This window comes from Phoca vitulina, unplaced genomic scaffold (assembly GCF_004348235.1).
Source record: "Phoca vitulina isolate PV1807 unplaced genomic scaffold, GSC_HSeal_1.0 scaffold43, whole genome shotgun sequence".
NCBI lineage: Eukaryota > Metazoa > Chordata > Mammalia > Carnivora > Phocidae > Phoca > Phoca vitulina.
In genome coordinates this window covers 4,201,303-4,206,176 of record NW_022589746.1, presented here as the reverse complement: position 1 = coordinate 4,206,176, position 4,874 = coordinate 4,201,303, and the positions used below count along the sequence as shown (strand labels likewise).

The 4,874-nt window shown below is 45.1% G+C and overlaps 1 long non-coding RNA gene across 1 annotated transcript; it reads right to left on the bottom strand.

The window, feature by feature from the left end:
* Positions 1–534: 534 nt before the first annotated feature.
* Positions 535–4,527, bottom strand: LOC116648391. The gene is made up of 3 exons (XR_004302518.1): positions 4,498–4,527; positions 4,158–4,375; positions 535–582 (listed from the first exon to the last, which is right to left on the bottom strand). It is a non-coding gene; the product is annotated as an uncharacterized LOC116648391 (long non-coding RNA).
* Positions 4,528–4,874: the final 347 nt, after the last annotated feature.

The window sequence follows — 4,874 nt, the reverse complement described above, 5'->3', positions numbered from 1 at the left end:
AAGCTGAAATTAAAGCCACTAGCCAAAAAAAAAAAAAAAAAAAAGAGCTTTGATCTGGTACCTGCATGTTACTTGTTTTATTCACCTATTGCCACAATAATGGAACATCATAAATAAAATTCCTCAAAATGTAGTGGCTTCTGGAAAAGCTACTGGGGATGAGACCGGTGCTAAAGTTGAGCGAGCTGATGGATATGAGCCACCAGTCCAAGAATCTGTTTAAAATTCAGACATTTAATGGTGACAAATAAAAAATCTTATTTGTGAAAAAAAACCGTAGTGGCTTCAAACAGCCCTCGCTTGTTCTCGTGTTCACTGGGCAGTGTTTGGGCTGGGCTGGCTCCTGGCTCGGGGCTCCAAGCTCTTCTGGGTTCAGGTCTGTTCCCTCAGCATCTGGAACCTTTTCAAGCAGCGGACATCCAGGACATAGGATCTGCTCCACATCCTGCATTCTTAGGCCCAGGCTGAGGGCGCAACTGAAGAATACGCTTTGGGAACATTCTTCACTGGAGCGCGGGAGTGGAAGTCAACCGAGCAAGCACGTTTCAAGTTTCTGCTCACATCTTTCCAACTAATGCCTCCCTGGAAAAGCAAGCAATGGGGTAATGTCCAAACTCAAAGTGCAGGGAAGTGAATCCACTCAACTAGAGGCCGTGGCAATGGCAAGTGTGTGGATTTCAACACTACTACTACGGAATGAAGAATTGGGACCGATGGTTGAATTTACTGCTGCTGACCCTGTTGGCCCCGTTCCTCACATACACCCCCACATTCAAAATACCCTCACCTGCGTCATGGAGATCCATTAATGTCTCATCCAATCTCAGCATCTGGTTCTCATCAAGTCCAGGTACATACGTGGGCCCTTCCACGCAATATACCGAGATGGGAGAGGAAAAGACCACTCTACTCAACATTCCCTTTTGAAGGCAGGAGAATGGGAAAAACAGCAGTCACCAGCTCACAGAAATTCTAATATCTGACTAGGCTGATGTTGCCAGACGATGTAGCAGGCCCTCTGAGTGTTTGTTCATTTCCATCGAACACCATGACCACCTCTGGAGAGGGCTCTGGGGAATTTGCCCTTGTTGACAGCAAGCTGTTTCTCAGTCTCAGTAAGTTTCTGCCTTTGTTAGAGTTCTCCAGAGAAACAGAACTGATAGTACATCTACATTATCCTCTATGTACTATAGTGTAGCATCATATATATAGTTGAGTATCTATGTATACTAGAGTATATATGAATAAATTATATATTTATATAAATATATCTATATAGATAAAGACAGATTTTGTATAAGGGATTGGCCCACATGATTATGGAGGTTGACAAGTCCTAAGATCTGTAGTCGGCTCACTAGAGAACCAGGACAGCCAAAGGTGTGGCTGCATTTCAAATGTTGGCAGGCTTGAGACCCAAGAAGAGCCAATGTTTCAGCTCAAGTCTGAAGGCAGAAAAAACAAAACAACAAAAAAAACCAATGTCTCAGATGTCCCAGCTTGAAGGCAGTCAGGCAGGAAGAGTTTACTGGTGAAGGATCAGCCTTTTTGTTCCATTCAAGCTTTCAACTGATTGGATGAGGACCACCCACATTGGGGGTGGGGGGTAGGGGGCAATCTGCTTTAGCGAGTCTACTGATTCAAATGTTAATCTCATCCAGAAAAAGGATCACGGATACACCCAGAGTAATGTTTGACCAAATATCTGAACACCTCGTGACCCAGTCAAGTCGACCCATAAAATTAATCATCACACTGCCTGTTGAAAGTTGGGGGCCAAGAGATCATTTTGTATCTCTGCCAGTCTCAGTCTCTTTTTGTCCAGGCTGGCAGGGTTTTTGCCAACGTGGCTTTCTGAAACTGTGGGTTTTCTGTGAAAGGGATTCCAGTCAACTGCATGTGGCAAAAGGCACACCCATCATGCCTTTCAAGATGTGCCTCTTTCCAGCCTTAATTACGGGTACTTTTGAGAAATCAGACTTCTGTGGAACCATCCATAATCTTCCCACTCTTCCTAGTGTTTCCTTTTGTCTAGCTGAAGGGGTCTACTAGCTATCATTTTCATCCTTTCAGATGTCTTACTCTTGAGGTACTTTTTACTCAAGGCTATGTCACAATAGTAGGACCCTAGATTTGGTCTTTGCCCAGAGGCTCTGTTATGATGGCTCAGCCTTGACTTTGTGAGAAATCGTTTCATTTTATAACTCTGCCCCACAATTCCAGACTCCCTAAAATCCCCCTCAGTTCTATTTGCAACCAACAAGCTATTTTCTGAACACAATTCCTCTTTCCTGTAGTGCCTTACCATGTGCATCTAGAAGCAAGCAATTCCTGCTTCCAATATTCTTCCTGCAAACTTCCTCACCCAAGATGAGAAGTTCTATAGGGACATTTTCTATTTTCCAAATTACCACAAAGTACTTTGATCAGATTTTTCCCACTCCATAATGTGGGTTATTGTTTGTTCAGCTTCCTATAATAGTTTCCTTGGTTTTTGCCACTTGTTACCATATTAGTGCCACAAATTTGAGGTTCTTGTTATGGCAACACCCCATTCTTGGTATTAGCAATTATTGCAATAGTCATGCATAAAAAGATCTCACAACTCACTGGCTGTAAAAGCAATAATGAGCTTTCATGGTTTCAGATCTGTAGGTTGGCTGGACTGCAGGCTTTGGGCTCCAAGAATTCAAGTTCACTCCACACGTCTCTCATCCTTCTTGGACTAGCAGTCACCAGGCATGGCGTCTGCTTCCTATGTCTCATCCTCAGATGCAGGCTAAGGGCAGGTGGGTACTTGGGGCACAGTCCGCTCATGGTGGGTAACCAGAGTGCATGAATGTAAGTCCAAAGACACAAGCGTATCTTAACTGCGTTTGAGCCACGTTCACTAATACCTCATTGGCCAAAGCAAATCAAATGGCAAAATTCAAAGTTAGGGGCTGGGAAGTACAGTCTGCCAACCTTGAAGCCAGCACTGTTGTGATTGGATAATATTAATACGGGTGCCTGGAAAGTTGGGGCTAATGACACAATCTACCTGAGTGCTGAAGAGATTTCCTCGTGTGTGTGTGTGTGTGTTTGTGTGTGTGTGTGTGTGTGTCTGTCTGTCTGTCTCTTTCCCTTTGGTAAGATTATGAACTTGTACGTCCTGGAAAACTGAATTTCAGCCCCCAGGTCTCCTGAGACAACCTTGTTGTTTTGTTTTGTTTGAAGTGTGATTATGCTAGGGGAGTCTGGGTGGCTCAGTCAGTTAAGCACCTGACTTTGGCTCAGGTCATGATCCTGGGATCCTGAGATCGAGCCCCAAGTCAGGGTCCCTTATCAGCAGGGAGCATGCATCTCCCTCTCCTCCCTGCTGGTGCTCTCTCACTATCTCTGTCTCTGTCTCTCTCTCAAATAAATGAATAAAATCTTAAAAAAAAAAAAAAGTGTGACTATGCTAAACCAACCTAATTTTCTTTTCTTTTCTTTTCTTTTTTTTTTTTTGAGGGAGAGAGAGAGCTAGAGAGCATGAACAGGGGGAGGGGCAGAGGGAGAGGGAGAAGCAGACTCCCCGCTGAGCAGGGAGTCCTATGTAGGACTGGATCCCAGGACTTGAGGTTATGACCTGAGCTGAAGGCAGACGCTTAACTGACTGAACCACCCAGGTGCCCCTAGACCAACTTAACAGTATATCCCCTGTGGCTTCTGCCTTAGATGCACCTTCAGGGTGAGCGAACAAAAACCAAGGAGTTTAATTCTATAATATTAAAAAATAACTTTTCTAATTGATAATATCCACCTGGCAAGCACATACGTTTCCTATAGCAGCCAAAATTCTACATAACTATTTATACATCACATTTTTAACCCTATTGATTATTTCCATGTGGTTCTGGCCACACTCACGTTCATGCCCCAGCCCACAAGGGTCCCTCCTAGAGCCTCGGGCCCTCCCAGCTTCTGAGTCATCTGTGTCCCATCCAGTGAGATTTGGAATGTTGTACTTCTCCCAGGCTGGGAGCACTGTGGCTCCATTCCGTCTGCTAGGTTCCTGAGAACCAGGAATCTTGTGTCTGCAGGGACTGATCCTGGGCGGTCCCCTCTCCCTTAGTTACAGCTGCATGTCTCTGCTTCTCTCCCCCGAGAATGGCCCAGGCTGGAAAATCCCTTACTTGCTCACATTCTGCTCAGTTCCTTCCATGCACCTGCCCCTCTAGGCATGCTGTTCCTGCTCAGTCACGTTCCTGCCTCCCCTTGATAGACGATCATTGTGCCGTTGTGCAGGAATCCTGATGGCTAGGCACGTCTCCCACCATGACCCTTACCGGGGCCTCATGTTGTCTCTGGATCCCGGGCCAGCTTCCTGGAATTTTACCACAAGCAGCCAGATCTAAAAAAAAATCAAAACGGATTATCTATCTCTCTATATCTGTAATATTTGACACAACAGATTTCCCAACTGTTCTCGAAATTCACCACACCCACTGTACCCCTGCCCTCTGGGTGGCCGACCTTCCATCCCTGTCAGTTTCTCAACAAGCCCCACCTAGATCTCGTTTTTCAAGTCCAATAGGTCCAACGTTGTTGACTCACTGCGGGACAAAAGTCACTATTTAGCTAGTGAAGGCCATACTTTTGCTTCCAACGCTTCATGTGCATTTTCAGAAATTTACTGAATTTCTTAGGTTGTTCGAGCTAAGGATTTTGGATTTTCTAAAGATAAGGGGCTTGAAGTCTCCTTTCCCTGGAAAATAGCTAACTGTGGCCCTAGAGCATTCAAGAACAACCTTATGAACATGGAGTGTGTATTGAGGTAAACAGTGATAAGAACATTACGGAATGAAGACAGGCAGCAGTGACAAAGGCACACCCCCCAGTGGGAGGGATGG